This window comes from Gracilinanus agilis, chromosome 1 (genome assembly GCF_016433145.1).
Source record: "Gracilinanus agilis isolate LMUSP501 chromosome 1, AgileGrace, whole genome shotgun sequence".
Lineage (NCBI taxonomy): Eukaryota > Metazoa > Chordata > Mammalia > Didelphimorphia > Didelphidae > Gracilinanus > Gracilinanus agilis.
In genome coordinates this window covers 618,962,341-618,984,662 of record NC_058130.1, presented here as the reverse complement: position 1 = coordinate 618,984,662, position 22,322 = coordinate 618,962,341, and positions in this window count along the sequence as shown.

Here is a 22,322-nt window from a genome sequence, read left to right as displayed (position 1 = left end):
AGGAAGGAAGGAAGGAAGGAAGGAAGGAAGGAAGGAAGGATGGAAGGAAGGAAGGAAGGAAGGAAGGAAGGGAGGGAGGGAGGAAGGGAGGGAGGGAGGAAGAAAAGAAAAGAAAAGAAAAGGTAGGAGTTAGGCCTTGAGACAAAATCCCATATCAGTGCAGAGGCATTTCCTTTACAAGATTATTTCTTTAAACAAAGATAGTTATTTAATCCCAGTTTTTTGCTAGAGTTTTAAGTAAAGCATTTATTTCTTATTTAGTCCCCAGAGGTTTTTTGTTTGTTTGTTTGTTTTAAACCCATACCTTCCATCTTAGAATCAATACTGTGTATTGGTTCTAAGGCAGAAGAATAGTAAAGACTAGGCAATGGGTTAAGTGACTTGCCCAGGGTCACACAGCTAGGAAGTGTCTGAGGCCAGATTTGAACCCAGGTCCTCCCGTCTCTGGGCCTGACTCTCAGTCCACTGAGTCACCCAGCTGCCCCAAAAGTTCTTACATTATCCTGGTTGCTCTAGAGCAGGGATTCTTAATCTTTTTCTTAAGGACATGAAGCCCCTACAGGACCTCTGAAGTGGAAGTCCAGTAAAGCCTATGGACTCCTTAGAATAATGTTTCTAAATGCATAGCATAAAAGAGATAAGATTTTTTTTAAAGATTTTTTAAATTGGGTTTTCCTCCATCCAAGTTCGCAAGCCAATCCCCTACCCAAAATCGACAAGGGTCTGTGGACTCCATATTAATAAATAACCCCAGCTTGAAAGCAAGGGCATTCTGTCCTGCCTCTCAACTTCTTAAGGCTTCTTTGCTGGGATAGAGGAGCTATCAAGGTTTTGGCAGCACCTGAATAGTGGAAAGGCTATTTCCCTGCCTTTAAAAATACTCTCTATTGGAAATGTCACTTTAGAATGCATGGATGGGGGGGCGGCATTTAGATGGCTCAGTGGATTGAGATCTAGAACTAGAAGCGGGTAATACTGAGTTCAAATCTGGCCTCAGACACTTCCTAGCTGACCCTGACCAAGTCACTTAGTCCCCATTTTCGAGCCCTCACCACCATCTTGGAACTAATATGTGATATTGATTCTAAGATAGAAAGGAAGGTTGTTGTTGTTTTTTTTTAAAAAGATAAATAAATGGATGGATAGATGAATGCTTATCCTGGAGAAGAGCAGACTTAAGGGATATCTAATAACTATTTTTAAATATATTAGGGGCTATTATCTAGATTAGACATTTCCTGCGCTGACCCCGAGAGGAAAATGTAGGATCTTGAGATGAGAGTAATAAGAAGGCGGACTCTGATTCAGTAGATGGAAGAGCTTTCTCACAGAACCAAACAGGCATCGAGTTCTCCCCCACCCACCAAACACTATTAGACTAAGCAAATGGATAGCTCTTTGTCAGCAATGTTGTAGAATGGACCTGATCGAAGGAGAGACTCTATACCTTCTCAGGTTCATGCCAACCCTTCACTTCTGTCATGAGAGCTTGGTTTAGCAGAGCCCACCAAGGTCCTGATCTCCTTATTCAGCCTCCTCCTGCCAGTCTTCCTTTATCCTTTCTGCCGCTGTCTTTGATTCTTTAGCTGTACTTTTGATGTGTGCATACCTGTTTTACCTATGTGTTAAATTTCCCTTTTAAAAAACAAGTTTAATTTACTCCCTTCCTTTGGTTTTTCCATTCCTCCTCTATTTTCCAAGTCCTTTTTTTTTTTCATGACCTGAAATTACATCCCTTCTTCTTCCTTTTAGTTTGCTATGATTATTCATATGGTGCTTTGCTGTTTCCTGTCTCACTTCCTTCTTCAGTTATAAATTCTAATAAAAATAGGAAGTCATAATATAGGTGTCTGTACTTGCTGATAGGCTGATTTGCAAAATCAAAAGTATTTTTCAGTTGCTTTTGGTGGAAATCTCTTTGATTCAAGTTTCTTGGGGACAAGGCTGTGAGTGGATTGAGGAGAGAGGCTCATTTGGAGCCAGAGATGTTACCATCATCTGTGTTCAAGCTCTCACTTAATAGGTGAGGAAAGTGATCAGATCCCAAGCTTAAGGCAGAGAAGCAAAGTGACTTGCCTAAAGTCAAGCAGGTAATGGAGAGCAGAGCCAAATTTGGAATTCACTATTCTGCCTCCAGAGGCTGTTTTCCTTCCCTACCCTGAATTAATCCTTAATCCTCCCAACAGCCCTTCACTTCCCTCCTTTTTGGCCTCTCATGGTTGAAAGGAATCTTTCCTGTCATTCAATTCCACCCTCTCAGACTGCGCTAGCCAATTGTGATCTAAAGGTTTTATTTCTAAGCCCTGAAAAATCGACTTCTCCATTTGTCCCCCGTTTCCTCTTCGCCCTTATCTTCATTGGCAGAAGCTGAGACAATATACAGGGTCTCTGCTCTCTGGGACCTTAAAACCAAAAAGGATCAGTCCTGGGTTTGAGTCCTTGTTTTACCCTTAAATTAATTGACCAAGAAGTCTTTGTTAAGCCCTTACTATATGCCAGGCATTGTTCCCTGGAGATTCAAAAACAAAAGTGAAAAAGTCCCTGCCATCAAGAAGCTTACGTTCCCTTGAGAGAGATTCTTGTCTTCAAAACATTTAGTTCATCCTTCCACCCCAAATTCTACCCATTTTGGGGGTTATTCTGGCTCTTATTCTACTAAGATCATAAGAGCTAAAATCATAGATCTCAAGAAGCTGGAAGGAACCTTTAGAGGACATTGAATCCATCTCATTTTCTGGATGAGGAAACTTAGGTTCATAGAGGTTCTATGACTTATGCAAGGTCATACAGCTAGAAAATATTAGAGGTGAGATCTGAAGACATATCTTTCTGACTCCAAAATGGTTCTCTATGTACTATGACTTTAGGAAAATTGGAGAGGTGAAATGTGAAAATAGGGAAATAGGGAGAGTAGTCCCTGGCAAACAAAGATACAGAAGAAGGCAAAGAAGTATTTACTACCAGTAGCATAGTAATATCCAATTTATTTAATCATTCTATTATTGGATATATAGATCATGCCTGGTTTGATATTTTTTAGAAATATATGTAAATGTGGCTACAAAAATCTTTTTCTTAATCTTTTAAGTATAGTCATACCATTATTAGAGTTTCCAGTGGTTTTCTCAATAGGAAAGTTCATTTAGCCAGTGTATTATTCCTAGCATCTCCCTTAGAGTCTCATTGTTGGGAGTCACAAAGAATAAAAATTATCCTTGTGAAAAATGTCCAAAGAAAGGGCACCAGCCACCTGCACGTTTCTGCCTAATATACTTGGGAAAGGATGAAGGAAACCAAAAAGGATGGAGAAAATGGCAACTGAAAATGATGGAGAGTTCTAAAGACAAACTAGAAACATCATAGTTCCAGTCTCTAAAGGTGAAGAATAAGAGAATATGGGTGAAGGTCATAAAACTATATAAGACCCAAGTGGGGTGGCCATCATCTTAAAGAGAGAAATGTAGGACAAAGACATTCTCCTTCAAGCAAAAGGTAGTAAGCTTACGGTGTTCGTGTGCTTGTATCGATAGGTTCCAAAAAGCTTTAAGTGAATATCTGGGTAACAGATCCATAGTGGGTTGTTAAAGGGGAATAAGGGTGTTTGGAGAACAAAAGTATAGTGGTCCATAGCAAAAAGAATCAAGTATCACTACAAGGAACCCACAATTTTAAGCAAAAACGCCTATACGATGATATTAAAATGAGCCTCTCTTGAGCACTCCAGTCCAAGTGGTTTTGCTTCAACTAGCTGGAATATCAGGAAGCTAACTGGATAAGCCCTTCCAGGAACTTGCTAGAAATTATTTCAATTAGCTAAAATAGTAGGAACTGAGTTGGATAAGTAGGAAGCTAAAAATCTACCCCCAAATCATTAATATAGCTTTGATATCAAAAATTCAGTTAGCTAGTTCCATATTGTATGGTCTCCATCTCGTCTATTTTGGCTTGTCCTCCCAGCACCCCGAACGGTAAAACATAAGGTATATCTACTTAACAATCTTTGTCACATGAATGATTTAACAACCCTCACCTTCTATGAAACACCTCAGAGACAAGAATGTTGAGCAGGACTAAGCCTGGGTCTTAGACAGCGTGATATTTATGATGTCTTCATGGTCTTGGCATTTTAATGATTAAAATTAAATTATAAGATAAGTTAAAATTGGTTTATTATTACTCATCCCGTTTTTCCACAACAGATCCTGGCAATAGCCTGTCCCACTTTAACTAGTATTTTTTTTGGGGGGGGGGTGAGGTGGGGACAGGGGCTTACAAGGATTAAATCTCCCATCACTTCCATGTCAGGCTTAATAATAGTATTACCCTCTTTTAGGGACCAGCAAATTGAACAAGAGATGAAATGACTTGCCCACACTCATAAAGTGAGTCACTGAAGTCTAGACTCTAGAGTAACTACCAACCACACAACTTCCCACTCTCAGGAGAGGAGAATGTTGTTATGTGTTTATTTTGAACATACATTCCTTCCCCACCCCTATTGTCTCTTCCCTCCCACCCACCCCCCACATAAATTACCTGCTCTGTAGAAAATTGCATCATCTGCTGGAGATGGGGAAAAGCCCTTTTTGTGATTAGGGTCGCTGATGCTAGGTAATCAAATGATCCCACTACTTCCCTTATGAGTAGGCAGAGTGGGTGACCATCTAGAAGGATGATTTAGGCATCACTGGGAAGGTCCCCTTAATCAAAATATAATCTTCAGCCTCAAAAAACCTGCCCTTGGATCTGAAATTCCCATGATTGAGGTCTAAAAGGAAATGCTACCTCTGCTTAAGGCATTATTTCCAAAAGCACCCGATATTCCTCCTTCAGAAAGTTGTCATTAAATCACTAGCACCCACTCGCAAAATGGTGCGCAATCATTTATTTATCAAATGACCTGGGTCATCATGGATATAAAGAAAAATACCTTGGCCTGGAGGCAAGAGACTAGTACCAAATTTGATTCTTTAACAGTTCAACTTTGGACAAGCCACTTTGCTTGAGGGCAAGCCTCATTTTCCTCATCTATAAAATGAAGGAATTGTACCAGGTGATTTCTAACATTCTTCTACCATTAACATTCTATAATTCTACCCAGGAGCTCTAGGGGGATGGGTACAGTATTAATATGTTTGTCTATATATGGCAGAGGAAGTTAGAAATATAGAGAAATGTTCAGGGTAACCAGAGTTCTTCTCATAATGAAGACACAGGAAACCTTGATGGGTCAGGGTGCCCTAAGAGGGAGGAAGGTGGCAACAACAACAAAAAAAGGAATGAGATAAAGGAAAGAACCTTGAAGATTAAAAAAAAAAAAACACCATCTTCCCCCTGGTTCACTCCTTTACCAGTGCCAGAGCCCAGCCTCTCTCTACTAATACTCTGGCTGCACTCATTCCTCCATGGTTAACTGACTCCCACCCTCCCAAACACTCTCTATCTCTGTGATTCGGAATCCTGTTGCAGATGTACAAACCTCATTCCCTCCCAAGTTGCCCTCTCCATGATTCTCATTGCCCCCAACTCTGACCTGTCAATATCCCACTCCAGATCTGCCTACGTCTTCCACTTCCACCTCATTCCATTTGGAATACCTGGACCACAATCAACAAACTTCCTTTGGGCTGATGCCTTTTCCTTATTCGCACCTTCCATCTTCTGGCCTTCGCTGAGGCCTGACTCCCTCCTGATGACATTGCATCCCTTGCTACCCTTTCCAGTATTGCTTTCACTTTGACTCATATCCTGCCTCCTTGGTTCACTGGTGGTGAAGGAGTCAGATTACTCCTTGCTCTCCGTTGCCACTTTCAGAATCTCTGTCTCCCAACATCACTCAGCAACCTGTGCTCCTTTGAGGTTCATGCTAACCAACTTATTACCCCATCCAGAGTCTGGTGCCCATTAAAAACCAACTTTCTTCCTTCCTCCTTGAGTTCAGCGGTGCAGCCTTTCTCTTCACTCCAGTTCCTGCCCCCATACTAGGGAGATTTCAATATACATATTGATGATTCAAGTACCCTAACTTCCCAGTTATTTGACATACTCAGTCCCCATGACTTACTCCTCCATTCCACCCCAGCTACACACAGAGTTGGCCATACCCTTGCTCTTTCCATCACCCAGCGTGGTCACGTTCATGTTCATGAACTCTGGAGTTCCTCGCTCTGATCATAATCCTTTATCATGATCACTCACCCTATTCTTTGTCTTTTTTAGGATCTCCAATCCCTCCAAATGCTCAGTAGTTTTTGGTAGGCCATCACTGAATTTGCTTTGTTCTCTTTCCTTCTCAGTCTTGACCAGCTATGGAATCAGTTCCACTCTATACTACCGTCTGCACCAGAGGTATCAAACTTAAAGCCTAAAGGATGCAGATAAAAATATAAGCATTTAACAAAAAAATAAAAATATAGCACAACATAGATAAAGTTAATATGTGGATTTTTAGGTCAGTATGTGGCCTGCAGGGATCTGTTCCTGTTTGAGTTTAACACCAGTCCAGTAACCAAAGCCTCTTGCCCCTTCATCCTATCGGCAATCAGTCCTTCAATTGTTGTGGTTAAGTTATGTTTCAATGATACCTGACTCTCTGTGGCCCCGCTGGGTTTTTCTTGGCAAATATACTGGAAGGTTTGCCATTTCCTTCTCTGGCTTGTTTTATAGATGAGGAAATTGAGGTAAATAGAGTTAAATGACTTGCCCAGTGTCACACAGATAATACGTATCTGAGGCCAAATTGGAATTCACAAAGAAAAGTTTTCCTGACACCAGGCCCAGGGCTCTATCCATTGCTCCACCTCAATTCTTGTCATAACCATCAGATTCTAGTGAATAGTTGGAACTGGTGTGGGAGAAAGTCTTGAAACTGTGCTGATTGAGTCCACTATGATTTTAGACTACATAATCTTATTTGGACCCCTCACTGTAATGGTGATCTTTTAACCCCTCCTCAATCCTACTCATACATCTGTCCTGCTCATCAAAATGACTATTCTAAATTTTTTCATCCCCTCCTCAAACCTCTCAGAGCACTCCCTACCTCCTACCCTTTCCGGTTACCTCATCCATGCCTGAAAAAACTGAGGGCATTTGCTGAGAGCTCAGGCTTCTCTATTCCTCTTTATCTTTAGTCTCTGACATTTTCCTCCTTTGCTCTCTTAGGAAGAGGTGGCCTTTCTCCTTGCCAAAGCAAATCCTTCTATGCAAACTCTTGATTGCATCCATTCCCATGTTCTCCTGTAAATTGCCCCCACTATCATCCTCACTTTCTCTTATCTTTAGCCTCTCCCTAGTTTCTGCTCCTTCCCTGTTGTCTATAAATATGCCCATGTCTCCCCATCCTTAAAAATTCTTCTTTTGATTCCTGCTAACTAGTGTCTTCTATCTCATCCTCTTCATAGCTAAACTTGAGAAAGTTAGTGCCTCCACTTCCTCTCCTCTCACTTTCCTCTTAACTCTCTTCATTCTGGCTTTCACCCTCACCATTCAACTGAAACTGTCCTCTCCAATATTACCAATGATCTCTTAATTACTAAATCTAGGGGCCTCAGTCAATCCTCATTCTTCTTGACTTCTCCACAGCCTTTGACGCTGCCACTCACCATCTCCTAGATATTCTCTCCTCTCTACGTCCTTAAAAATTGTTTGTTTGTTACATTAAAATACCCAGTTAACTCCCTCCCTGCCTCACCTCCTCCCATTAGAAATGGCATCTTTTGGCAAAAAGATAGATATGTATATAAATCTATTTTTGACTTATTTCTATTTATCAGTTCTTTCTCAGAAAGTAGGCATACATAAGTCATTCTTCAGGCAATATTTCTGTTGCTGTATATAATGTTCTCTTGGGTTCTGCTCATTTCACTCTATCATTTCATGCAGGACTTTCCACATTTTTCCCAAAATTAGCACTCTTTAGGTTTTTGTGACACTGCTCCATCCTTGTTTTTCTTTTACCCATTTATCTACTCCTCAGTCTCCTTCACGGGATCCTCATTGAGGTCACTATGAAGCTCCCCTGCCTCTTCTCCCACTTTGTCTTGGGCTATGTTCTCTTTTATGTCTATACTGGTTCTTTTTAAACCTTTTGTCTTGGAATCAATACTTTTATTGGTCCCAAGGCAGAAGAGCAATAAGGGGTAAGCAAGGTGGGTAAAGTGACTTTCCCAGAATCACACAGCTAGGAAACATCTGGAGGTAGTTTTGAACCCAAGACCTTTTGTCTCTAGAGCTGGCTTTCAATCCACTGAGCCATCTAGTTGCCCCACTCTACTATTTTGTTGTGATCTCATCATCTCCTATTAGAACAATTATAATCTCTATGCAGATGATTCCTAAACCTATAAATCCAGCCTCAATCTCTCTCAACAATTGTCTTTTATACATCTTGATTTAGATGCCCCAAAGGTATCTCCTTCTCATTATGTCCAAAACTGAACTCCTCATCTTTCCCCCAAATCCTCCCCTCTTCCAAGTTTTCCTTTTACTATTAAAGGCACAGCTATCCTCCCAATCACCCTGACTTACAAATTTGGTGTCATCCTCAAATTCTCACTCACACTTGCTCCACCTAATCTAATCTATTATCATTTCTTTGTTCTTTTCTGCCTTTATAACATATTTCATATACATCCTCTCAGACAGTTCCTACCTAGGTGGCCCTGGACAAATCCCTTAACCCCCATTACCTAAACCTTACTGATCTTCTGCCTTACAATTGATCCTTAGTGTCAATTCCAAGGCCAAAGATAATGGAAGAAGGAGGAGGAGGAGGAGGATGGCAGAGTAGGCAGCTCTCTGAACCACAGGACTTGGAGACCTGGGTTCTAGTCCCTCTTCTGTGACCAAGTTGCTGTATAGTCTTGAGCACTGGGCCTCTTTGGGCCTCATCTTCATTTGTAAAGTGTAGTGGTTGATGATGGCATCCCCTTCTCTTAACCTCTAAAACAACACTGGTTGACTACCTGATTCTCCTCTAACTATTTCTTACACTAAGATCAATGAAATGCATTGATATCATGACACCAGAGGATCAGAGTATGGGAAGTGGAAGTTCACTGCCTCTTCCCTTGCACCCCATCTTGCTTTCAGCCAGCTATTTCATTACTTCAGTATTTTAAGGGGTTTTATTAGAAAGTACTACATGGACATCCAATAGAATGGTGAGGAAAAAGAAATGGGATAAAATGAGTTGAAGAAGGAGGAGGAGGAGGAGAAGGAAGAGGAGGAGGAGAAGGAAGAGGAGGAGGAGGAGGAGGGAGGAGGAGGATTATTGTTGTTCATTTGTGTCCAACTATTTATGACCCCATTTGGGGTTTTCTTGGCAGAGATAGTGAAGTGGTTTGCCATTTCCTTCTCCAGATCATTTGACAGATGAAGAAACTGAGGCAAACAGGGTTAAGTAACTCGTCTGAGGTCACACAGCTAGTAAATGTCTGAGGCTGAATTCGAACTCCACTTTTCCTGACTCCAGTGCCTAGGGCTCTATCCATTGTGCCACTTAGCTACTCCACCCAGTACAGAGTAGATATCTATTAAGGAACTTACCAAAAATTTATTGATTCATTGATTGGAAGATAGAAACAATATTTGGGATACCTAAGTTCTTATCTATTTGAAAAACAAATCTTCTTATTGTTTTATGATCACATCTTGGACACTAGGTTTAACTTCTGGAATCAGATATAGATTGGGACAATTAGGAGGCAAGGCGAGGCAGACGGGCTATTATGGGAGTCAACTTCTCACGGGAGCCAAGAGTCAAGGCTTTGGGGAAAACCACAGAATATCTCTAATAAATAGAGAATATGCTTGACCTGGGCGTTGTCCTTGTGAAAGCTGACAGTTTGAAAAGCTCAGAGAAGGATGAATAATCATCACTAGCATGGATATTAGTCAGAATTTAAATTCACTCATAGTGGAACTCATTTGGTACTTCATCGTGTAAGTGGTAATATTGTTACCACGGTTTTCTTTGTATAGAGATTAAACTGTTTGAGGACAAGCTCCTAACCAGTCCAGCAGAGTTAGAGGCATGATGGGGTCCAGGATTTTCCAGAATACCAGCAACTAGAGGATATTGTCCCAACAGATTGATCAGGGAATGAGCCAGGTGAAGCTGGGGGCTGGGGTGGGGGTGGGGGGTTGTCTGTTGAGATCAATAAAGAGTCCAAAAGAACATAACACAAAAGGGACATGTTCAGGGGTCTGCTAGTATATATTTAACAACCACCTTTCAGGGGGGAGGAGAAAATACAAGTACAGCATACTATTGAGTTTAATTTGAATTATTAACATTCCTCCATCACTTTCTTAAGTCTAGGCAACCAACCAAATAGGAAATCAAGTCCCAGTTTGTAGCAGTCACCTATTTCTGTAATGTAAATGCTCACACCAAAAATTTAACAGTCAGCTCTAGAGAGCTGGTAGAAGCTGGCTCCAGTTGGATGTGGCCCTGTAACACAGCAAAGTGGTTGACATAATGTGACCTAAAAGGGAATCTAAAGGATGTAGCCACTATTTGGAATATTAATAATAAAAACTTGAGCATATATGGGGCTTTGAGTTCCCAAATCACTTTACATGCATCATCTTTGAGGTTTACAGCAATCCTGTATGGCATGAATTATTATTATCCTCATTTTATGGATGATAAAACTGTGATTCAGAAATGTGAAGTGAATTGCCCAGATCACACAAGTTTTAGCAAGTTTTAGAGGCAGGATTCAAACTGGTCTTTGTGTCTTCAAATCAGACACTTCATAGAAATACAGAAGAAAAACAACTGCTTGATCACATAGGTCTATGGGGACATGATTGGGGATGTAGACTCTAAATGATCACTCTATTGCAAATATTAATAATTTGGAAATAGGTCTTGACCAATGACACATGTAAAACCCAGTGGAATTGCTCATTGGCTAGGGGAGTGGGGTGGGAGGAGGAGAGGGAAAGAATATGAATCATGTAACCATGGAAAAATATTCTAAATTAATTAAATAAATGAAATTAATTTTAAAAATCAGACACTCCACTCATGATACTACAGTGTGTTCGTTTCTTGGTACATACATTTTAGGGGGAAATTTATTTTTAAAAACAAGAACATTTCCATAAAAGCATTATCAGGATCCTGAGAGGATTCAAGAATATTCTATACAAGGATCAAGGAAAGGAACTAGTGATAGTTCCTAGTGATAGTCCTTAAAAACCTAGAGTAAAAAATACTAAGGGAGGGAAACTAGATCAATTCCTTCATATCTCTGAAGGGCAGTCATTGTGGGAAAGGGATTAGACTCATTTTGTTTAGACAATGCATGTAGACCTAAGAATGTGTGGAAGTTGCAAAGGAGCAGATTTTTTATTTCCATATAAGGAATAACTTCCTGTCAACTGTAGCTGTCCAAAAATGGGTTGAGATGCTTCAAGAGAGAGTGAGTTCCCCATTATTAGAGGTCATAGAGCAGAAGTAGGATGGCCATTTGGCAGAGAGGTTGAAGAGGGGTTTCCTGTTTCCTTTTGGGTCACTCTTCAACTCTAAGATTCTATGAGACTATACTTGGCCCACCTTATTTCCCATGACTTCCTAATAGTTACAGCTGTCTCAAATTAGAATGGGTTGGTTGCCTCATGAGATAGCAAGTTCCTTCTTAATCAAATGTCTTCAAGTGAGCACTGAATGAGCATTTGTCAGAGATGAGGCAGCATGGCACTGAACATGGAGTCAAGAAGACTTGAAGCTAAATCTCTCTTCAGACACCCACTAGCTATATGACCTTGGATAAGATAGTTGACCTCTCAGGACCACAGTTTCTCATCTATAAATGGAAGGAATTGAACTTGATGGCCTCTAAGGTCCCTTCCAGTTCTTAATTAACAATCCTATGTTGAAGAGGGAATTTCTGGTCATAAGACTTTGTTGCTCCTCCATTTTCAAAGAAGAGCAATGACATCTTGGGGAGGGGGGTGGGAGATGTCTTAACTTGTGCATGAATTGGATTTAAGTGAGGCAGAGTTGTACAAAGTCATCAGCCTCACTCTCTTCCAGAGTTACTGGAATCCAGTGGTAGGGCAAAAGTCAGGATGACTGGCAATGGTCTAGGGCAGTGATGGGCAAACTTTTTAAAGGGAGGGGGGAGGAACAAAGGAGAAGAAATGCTTATCTGTCAGTCTGTTTCTAAGATGACTCTTTCAAAGTTCCATTGTATTGTATCCTACTCATTGTATTTGTCAGATTAGAAATAATGTTGCTGGCCAGGCAGTAGTTTGCCCATCACTGGTCTAGGATGCAATAGATGTCCTTAATGTCTTTAATGTCTGACTAAGTTCTAAACACTCCACAGAGCCTGCTTCAGCCTCCTTCATGGCCATTGGAGCAATTTGTTCTCATCCACCCATACCACTGGGGGACATCGTCACATGCCCTTAAAAAGATTCTTGAATTTAGATATGAAAAGGAGCTTAGAGAGATCACCTAGTCCAGTCCCCTCATTTTTCACAAAAGGAAACTAATGCCCAAAAGGATTAATGATTTGATGAAGATCCCAGATCAATCCACCTGGGGGGGGGAGGACAAAAATTAGCCCCGGATGTCCTATGTCTTCACCTCTGCTTCCTGCCTTGTCTGGAGTTATTTCATAAAGGAATAGGCTACCTCAGGAGGAACTGAGTTCCCCTCTACTGCAAATATCCAAGCAAAGACCAAAAGACTTCTCAGACATGTTTGATCAGAATGGATGATATTTGAGGGAGAAGGGCATCCCATTCCACTTCTGGGTAACTCTCAATGTTAGGGAGCATTTCTTTCAGGGGAGACTAACTGCCTCTCCATGCCTGCCTACAGTTGCACCCTAGTTCTTCAAGGACAAGCAGAGCCTATTGAATCCCTGAATTCACCTGCCTTGTATTCTTGGGGCTTGGTATAGTGCCTGGCATATATTAGGTGCTTAACGAATGCTTTTTGACTTGATTTCCCTATGACAGCAGCCCTTTAGACACTTGGGGTATTAGGTTCCCCGTGTTTTCTCTCTTCTCATAAATAGCCTCAGTTACTTTATCAAAGTTGCATAAATCATGGCCTCAAGGTTCTTCAGCATCCTGCTTGCTCTTTCCTGAACACCTTCTAGCTTATCATTTGTTCTTCCTAAGAGATACTGTCCAGGACAGAACACAATAACCCAGATGTGGTCTGACCAGAGCAGCCTAGAACTTGGTGGTCACCCCTCTAAATGTAGCATAAGGTCTAATTAGTTTGGGGACTACCACATCACACGATTGATTTATATTGTACTTACAATCCGGTAAACTACTGGATCTTTTCCCAACCAATTACTGCCTAGCCATCCTCCTTCATCTTGTGCTTGAGAAAGTGATTTTATAGTTATCCTAATAAAGGTCAGCTTATTTGACTTGGCCTGATGTCCCAGCCTGTCAAGGACTTTTTTGGAACTTTATGCCATCATCCGATATACCATCTGTCCCACTGGACTTTAAGTCATATGCAAATTTGGTGTTTCGTCTTTTATGCCTTTATTCAAGTCGATGATATAGATGCTGCAGTGGAAAGTCGGTGGTTCCAGGTTGGAGTCCTACCTCTGCCTTGGGTACCTCAGAAAATTTTTCAACTCTGTGCATCAGCTTCCTCATCTGTAAAATGGGAGGTCAGATTAGATGATGTAACAGTTCAAAATCTAGAATCCTATGTGAAAAAGCAGCCAGCTAAGTGGTGCATTAGAAAGAGCACTAAGCTTGGAAGACATCTTCCTGAGTTCAAACCTAGCATTGGACACTTTCTAGCTGTATGACCCTGGGCAAGTCACTTAACCCCCATTGCCTACCCTTACCACTCTTCTGCCTTGGAGCCAATATACAGTTTTGATTCTAAGATGGAAGAGGTTTTGTTGAGTTTTTTTTTTTAAGTGGAAAAACTACAATTGCTGTATTCCCCTGATCTATCAAATAATTATGCTTTGAAAAAGGGGAGAAGGGGACAGATAAGTTTATGTTCCAGTCTGTTTAAGGACTTAAATGAGGTTTCATAAAAGTGGGTCTGACTGGTTTCCCATCTCTGATACCACAGGCAGGGAGATGCCAGGGATTGACCAGGGGAAGTCCTTGCTATACATGTAGGGGACATGGAAGTTTTCAGAAGTTTCCAGAAAAGAACAGGAAGATGTGGGTTGGGTGGGTCTCCAGAACAGAATCAATCTGCAACAAGAGAAGCTAGGCACCAAAAAAAAAAAAAAAAAAAAAAAAAAAAAAACAAAGAAAAACTCTGAGAGGATTTTTATTGTTTAATTATAACCTATTCTGGATGAAACAGGCAGGTAAGTGATACAATGCAGGCCTGGAGTCAGGAAGATTTGACTTCATGGTTCAAATTTGGCCTCAGACACTTACTAACTACGTGACCCTGGGCAAGTCACTTAACCTTGTCTGCCTCTGTTTCCTCATCTATAAAATGAGCTGGCAAAGAAAATGCCAAACTACTCCAGTATCTTTGCCAAGAAAATCCCATATGAGGTCATAAAGAGTTGGACAAGTCTAAAAAAATGACTGAACAACAAATTCTTTTTTTTTTTTTTTAACCCTTAACTTCTGTGCATTGGCTCCTAGGTGGAAGAGTGGTAAGGGTGGGCAATGGGGGTCAAGTGACTTGCCCAGGGTCACACAGCTGGGAAGTGTCTGAGGCCGGATTTGAACCTAGGACCTCCCGTCTCTAGGCCTGACTCTCAATCCACTGAGCTACCCAGGTGCCCCCGAACAACAAATTCTTGACAAAGTCTTGAAGACTCTTTGTGATGACTATTTCCCTTTCTGGATGTTAACTAACCATCCCTTCAGTTTCAGTTCAATTCAATAACCATTTTTAAGTACTTCATTTTTTAAGGCAGTGTGCTAGCAGTGATGGGCAAACTTTTTAAAAAGGGGGCCAAAGGAAAGGATATGCTCATCTGTCAGTCTGTTTCTAAGGCAACTCTTTTGAAGTTTCCTTGTATTGTATCCTACACATAATGTCCCACAGCCGGATAGAACATTTCAGGGGGCTACATCTGGCCCACAGGCTGTAGTTTGCCCATCACTGTGCTAGGCAATGGAGACCCAAAGATAAGATGAAAGGCAATCCTCTTATTCTTTGCTAGAGGGAATAATAGGTTGCAGAATCAAATTCAAGCTCACTGAACTATCTTTTACAGACTCTGACCTTTCCTCTTTTTGAAAATTGGGGTAATATTTCCTCTTTTCCAGTCCTGCAGGACCTCTCACATTTTCTCATTTTTTTCAGAGACCACTGACAGTAGCTGATCAGTTGTATCTGCCAGCTCTTCCAGTTCCTGAGTATGGCATTCATCTAGACCAGGTGATAAGTCTTCAAGGGCTGCTCCATGCTCTGTCTCCATTTTTGACTTGAGTATTAATTTTGTATTACCCATTTTGTTTTGATCTTTCCATTCAACAGAAGCCAAATGATCATTGGATCACTTTTGCCTTCTCTCCATTATCAGTTATGGTCATCTCTTTTTCCTTCCGACCCCACCATTTCTTTGATCCTCCTTTTCTACTCTAAAACAGAATAAAAGCCAAACACCCTTGTGGTGCTTTATCGTTAGCTTTCCCCACTAGCCTCTAATCTTTATGAACTTTGTGCTCTCCCTGTGTGTTCAATCTCTTTTAGGCTATTCTTGCTTTCATCTTATTGTTCATGTCTTTTTTTCGATCTAGGTTGGTTGGTAAATTCCCTGTGCATCCACATCTGTCTCTTTTGACAGCTCTCCATTCTCTCATCCTCATTGGAATTGTTTCTCTTTATCTCTTCATAATTTCACTCTTGAGGGCTTCCCTTACTTCTCAAACTAAATTTATTTAGAGAATTTTAAATCATAGGATCCTACTTATCTTTTCTCTGAATCCTTTGAAATCTATTCTCCCCAAATCCAAAGTGCATATTGAACTATGGCTGACTCTCCTTTCCTTTATTAGAAATTTGAAAATGGAGTAGTCTCCTATCCGCAAGGTTCCTATCTTTTCCACCTCAGCAACCAGGTCCTTTTGCTTAGTTGGAGGAAATTATATAAAGAATAAAATTTTTCCTCATTGTTTTTTCCACATTCTGAAGGGTGAAATTTTCACTAATGAAAACCAAATTTAGCTACTTCTATTTTTCACATAATCAGAATCTTAGAATCAGATAACTAGAGAGCTGGAAAATATTTCAGTTGGCTATTCGGGCAAACCCAATTCCAAAAGAAGTACCCACGATGATATACCTGAAAAAATGATTGTCTAGTCTCTTCTTGAAGAACTTCGAAAATGGAGAGCCCATCACAACTCACGGGAATTCATTGCTCCTGGTGACAATTCTAATTATTAAAATTCTAACTGCCTTTTTCAGACATCAAACCTAAATTTGTGTCTTTGCATTTTCCACATTTTGTTCTTGTTTGGGTCCACCAGAGCCAAATGGAAAAATTCTAATCCATCTTACATGACAGTCCTAAAATACTTTAGAATAGCTTCCAAATCATAAATCTTCTAAATCTTCTCTTCTTCAGTCTGAACATCCCCAATGTCTTCAACTGACCTTCATATGAAAGGGATATGAGGCCTTTCCCCATTCTGGTTGCAGTCTGTTGAATGCTTTCCAGTATATCTATGCCCTTCTTAATCTGCGTTGCCCAGAACTGAACACGATACCCCAAAAAAGTCTGATCACAATAGAAAACAAAGGGGCTATCCCCTCCTTATTCCTGGAAGCTAGTCCTCTTTTAATGTAGCCCATAGCTTTTTGGGCTACCATACCACATTGTTGACTCATATTGAGCTTGTGGTCCAATAACACCCCCAGTTCTTCTTGAGAAAAAGTACTATCTAGCCATGTCCTCCCCACCCCCTATATATTGTATTTATGAAGTTGATTTTTTGAGCCCAAGTTCAAAATATTTACATTGATCTTTTCCCTGGTCTTGGGGTATAGCTTCCATTTTTCCAAGATCTTTCAAACATCACAGACAGAAGCTTAATGATCACATCTGTCAGTTCTTTTTTTTTTTAACTTATACCTTCCTAGTATTAGTTCAAAAATAGAAGAGTGATTAGGCCTAGGCAATTGAGATTAAGTGACTTACCCAGGGTCACACAGCTAGGAAATGCTGTCAGTTCTTTCAGTGAGGATATAGCTAGTCTACGTCTCTTCTTACTATCCCCTCAATTATTCTGGGGGAAAAAAAACCTTAATAAATTTTTTTTGTTCTGCCATTTACAATGCAAAGGTCATTCTCTTTTTACAGAGAAAATCAGAAAGAGAAATAAAGTGGAAACTTTCCTCTGTTGTCAGGTATCATCCCATACATCTCAAAAAGAGGGTCCTACCCCTCTTCTAAGCCTCTTTTTTTCTCTAATAGTATATTTTAAAACCCTTTTTTATTATCTTTCCCTTGCAAATTCTGAGCATTAGCTCTACTTACAGTTTGTTTTTTTAAACCCTTACCTTCCATCTTAGATTCAATATTCTGTATTAGTTCCAAGGCAGAAGATTGGTAAGGACTAGGCAATGGGGGTTAAGTGACTTGCCCAGGGTCACACAGCTAGGAAGTTTCTGAGGCCATATTTGAACCTATGACCTCCTGTCTCTGGGCCTGGCTTTCAATCCACTGAGCCACCTAGCTTCCCCCTTATACAGTTTTTATAGTACTTGGTCTATGCTCTTTTGATGGAGAGACAGTTCTGCCAACTGATATCCAGATCACTGAGACTTCACCATCACTCCTTTCCCAGAAGTCCAATTCGGTAGAGCAGGCAGGCATGTATGTTCGCTGGAAGAACTTTTAAGAACCCAAGGTCACTCTCATGACAGGACGAGGCATCAGAGAAGAACATTTTTTTTAAATTATTTTTCGAATCCGGTTTTTCTTTTGTGCCTTTACTTGTCCTCAGTTTCCTCATCTGAAAATGAAGGAATTTGATTAGGTGACCTCTAAAGTCTTTTCCAGCTCTAGATCTTCTTTTCCAGATCTAGATCCAGACTTTATCATCCTACAACAGTTAAAACAGAGTAAGATTTGAGACCAATTTAGAAAACAAAACATTTAAACCCAAGATACAAATTATTTCACTACTTTAGGGGGCCCATAATTTCATCAATATCAGCAACTCTCCCAATGATGCAGATTGCAAGTCTTTTACCACCTAATAGAAGATTTCATGAACAGCTTTGGCCAAAAATTAAAATTTTTTCTTAAAAAACCCAGCACTTTGTGCCTAGCCTTTGTGTAATAAGACTCTTTAAAATTAGAATTATGAGATCACAGATTTAGAACTTGAAGGGATCTCAAAGGCCATCTAATTAAACCCTTTTCTTTTACAGATGAAGAAAAGGTTAAGTGGTTTGCCCAAAGGCATATCGCCAATAAATGACAGAACCAAGATTCCAATATGGTTAAGTGACACCATGTTCAACGTTCCAACAGGACCATCTTTTCCATTGCACCTTTCTGACTCTCAGAGGCTCTGTCTTCAGGCAGTGGCCCATCACTGGAGCTGTTCTTGAAACTTTGTCCTGTTTACTAGCCTCTTTCCTTGTATTCCATTAACGAAGCTCTCAAGGCTGCCCCATTTCCCTATGAGGTATTCGACTAGGACTTTAGAGAGGAAATATGTAAATTTCTGCTATTAGGAAAACAAGTTGTAAAGAAAATAAAATAAGTCACTTTTCCCCTTGAAAAAATGTAATGTAGGTATAGGTTTTTCAGTATAATGAAGATATAATTTTTGAAAAACTCATAAACATAAAGAAAGGCCCCCAAAATCTTTGAGTCTGGAAGTTCCGGGGAGTCCTAATTCTCACTCATCACTCCTAGAAAATTGATGAATAATCTCTTCTGAGTTATTCATTTGCGATCTAATAAAAGTCTTCCACGGACAATGTGTACATTAAGAAAGACTCTGAGAGTGAAAGTTTCAGATACTGGGCAACTGGGTGGTACAGTGGATAGAGCATTAGGATTGGAGTCAGGAAGACCCAAGTTCAAATTCAGCTTCAGACACTAACCATATGGCCCTGGGCAAGTCATCCCTCTCTATTTACCTTAGTTCTTCATCTGTAAAAGTGGGAAATACTGGAGAAGGAAATGGCAAACCACTCCAGTATCTTTGACAAGAAAACCCCATAAACAAAAATGCATGAGGTCACATAGAATTGGATACAACTGAACAATGGCAAAACAACAAAAACCAAGAAAGACTGATAATGGAAGCTTGGGGCACTGAAGAAGGATGGATGTTGCACCTAGCTAAGTACCTGCCAAGGTATAGCTCCATCCATTACTCCTCCTCTGTGGTTCTTCCAATATGAAGGATCATAAAGAGAGAAAATACTTTGAGGGCTGCTGGCTGGAATTCTGAGTGTACATTCTGGGGACTTTTGGTTACCATTTTGAATTCATGGAGATAAGTGTCCTGATCAAGAGTGCCTCAGGCCTCCTTCCCCTTCCCCTTGTTGCTGATGCCTCAGGGTAAAAAGATGATAGGATTTCTAGGTTGGAAAGGATTTAGTCTTAGTCTTTAGTTTTTACAAAAAAAGGGCTCAAGAGTTTGTAGATAATGTAAGATCACAGCACTAGAGCTTTTAAGGGGCCTCAGAAGCCATCTAATTCACACTCCTTATTTTATAGATGAGGAAACTAAGATGCAGAAAAGTTAAAGAACTTGATCAAAGTCACCCACGGAGTAAGCAACAGAATGAGATTTGAACCTGTTTCCAGATGGTTCATCTTTCCTATGCATTAGGATGGAGGATTTAGCTTTTTACCCTTCTGACAGAATAGAAGAGCAAAAATGAGGAAGAGGACAAAGCAGATGAGCAGCCAGCAGGACCTGAGGTGGGGTGGAATCAAACAGGACAGAATTTCGCTTCTCCTTTATTGGAGATCCTTGCCCTCATTTCCGAGAGAGTAAAAACCATCACCTCCCATTGTTGTGAGACCAGCAGAGCCTCCTCACTGACTCTCTAGGAGTCAGAAATAACTGTCAGAGATTCTAATTGAACAAGGACATGCAAGGCTCCATGATCCTAGCTGGAGAATGATTAGAGATGGGAGATATGAAGGGGAAAAGAAACCTCCTGCAGGCATCCTACTGCAATGTATGCCTCTGACATCCCACTCTGCAATTCACTTTGCTCCTGGTGAACTGAGTCCATGTTTCATGAGTGTCCTTGACACTTAATGATCCTATATTCTTACATGGTCCAAAAACCAAAATGTAACATTATTCAGGGCCCATTTTCCATCCCCAAATGTCAATACTAAAATATAAATTACTTCATTATCCCAGAAAGCCCATGATCTCATCAATATGGACCACCAAATGCAGATTTCAACTCCTCAACACTGAAAGGCTTCTCATAGGATTCCTCTCCCTTGATTTCTGGTCATGAGATCTGGAGAGTTCCTTTCTACCCATCCCTTTGACTCTTAGTAAGATTCTTCCCAGTTTAGCCCCCATACCCCTAAAAGATCATTGCCTGGTGGACATCAGCCTTAACATTGCTAGTACTGATTCATAATAGTGTTCATGAATAGCATCAATAAGTATGGTAGCTGGAGATTTGACCTCAGTGAGGAAGATGTGAGTTCAAGCCCCATGTCTGTCATCTTTTGGCTCTGTGACTCTGGGGAAATCATTTAACTTCTCAGTGATCTGGATAATTCTCTGAGACCAAGACTTAACAGAGAAGGTGCTAATCTGCACTGGGAAGGAGAGTCACTCACCTGGATTCCCCTGGCCTGAAGATATCATAGGTCTGGCTCAAAATAATAGCAATGATCATGTTAAAGCTACTAGGCTTAACCCCGTTTGTCTCAGTTTCCTCATATGTAAATTATCTAGAAAAAGAAAGGGCTAACCACTCCAATATCTTTGCCAAGAAATCCCAAATGGGATCACAAAGACTCAAATATAACTGAACTACAACAACCTCTTTGTCTTCCACCTAGTACAGAAGAAGCAGGATGGCAAAGTAGGCAGATCCTTGAACCACAGGACTTGGAGACCTGGGTTCTAGTCCTTCCTCTGTGACCAAGTTGCCATATAGTCTTGGACACTGGACCTCTTTGGACCTTATTTTCTTCACTTGTAAAGTGTAGTGGTTGATGATGTCATCCCCTTCCTTTAGCCTCTAATACAACACTGGTTGACTACCTGACTCCCTTCTAACTATTTCTTACACTAAGATCAATGAAATGCATTGATATCATAACACCAGAGGATCAGAGTCTGGGAAGTGGAAGTTCACTGCCTCTTCCCTTGCACCCCATCTTGCTTTCAGCCAGCTACTTCATTACTTCAGTATTTTAAGTGGTTTTATTAGAAAGTACTACATGGACATCCAATAGAATGATGAGGAAAAAGAAGTGGGGTAAAATGAGTTAAAGAAAAGCCTTACCATAAAAGAAAGTTCAGTTTTGGGAATGATGGGAAGGTCTCCCAAATCCTAAGGGTGTAGTGTTGGGATAGATGACAAGGCTCAAGGATCCTTTGAGTGTACAATAAGTTAAATAACAATGCCTGGGTGAAGATGGAGTGGGATCTGAAGGGTATAGAGTTAGGGTTCTTTAATTCATTATACTCCACCTCTTCCTCTTTGCCATCTTATTGGATTTCTGTCCCTTAAACTCTAGTCATGAGGACCTAGAGAGTTCCTTTCTCTTCCATTTACCCCTTTATCTCTCAGTAAAGCTCTTCACAGTTCAAGCCTTAATGCTGTCCCACAACCACCCCAGATTTTAGACTGGAGCTTTCTCATCCTTCTTCTGAGAAGTCTCAGAACTCTGGCTCCTGGAAACTTCTGGTTCCTGTTTCAATCTCTTCCTCTGTCTAGCCAGTCCACCTGAAGCATATCTCTCCAAAATTTTAAAGGGCTATCATGGGGGAAATGGATTAAATAAATTCTGATTGACTCCAGTAGACAGAACTAGGAACAAGTAAGAAATAGAGTGAATTTAGCTTGCATGGTGCAAAGAACTTCCCTACATTTAGAGCATATAAAAAAGATACTCAGTCTGGTCAGTTGTGGGTTCCCACTCATTGGAGGTCTTTAAGAATAGGCTGGAAATGCACTTGTTGGAAACCTTATGGTGGAGATTCCTTTTGAGGAATGAGTTGTATTTAAGGGAAGGTAAAACTTCTTCCAACTTTAGAAGTCTAGAAGTCTAGAAGCAGCTCAGCGAATAAAGGGCTGGGTTCAAATCTAATCATAAGTGTGTCTTTACTGGAGGAGAAGGTAGAGAAGAAGAAGGAGGAGGAGGAGGAGGAGGAGAAAGAGG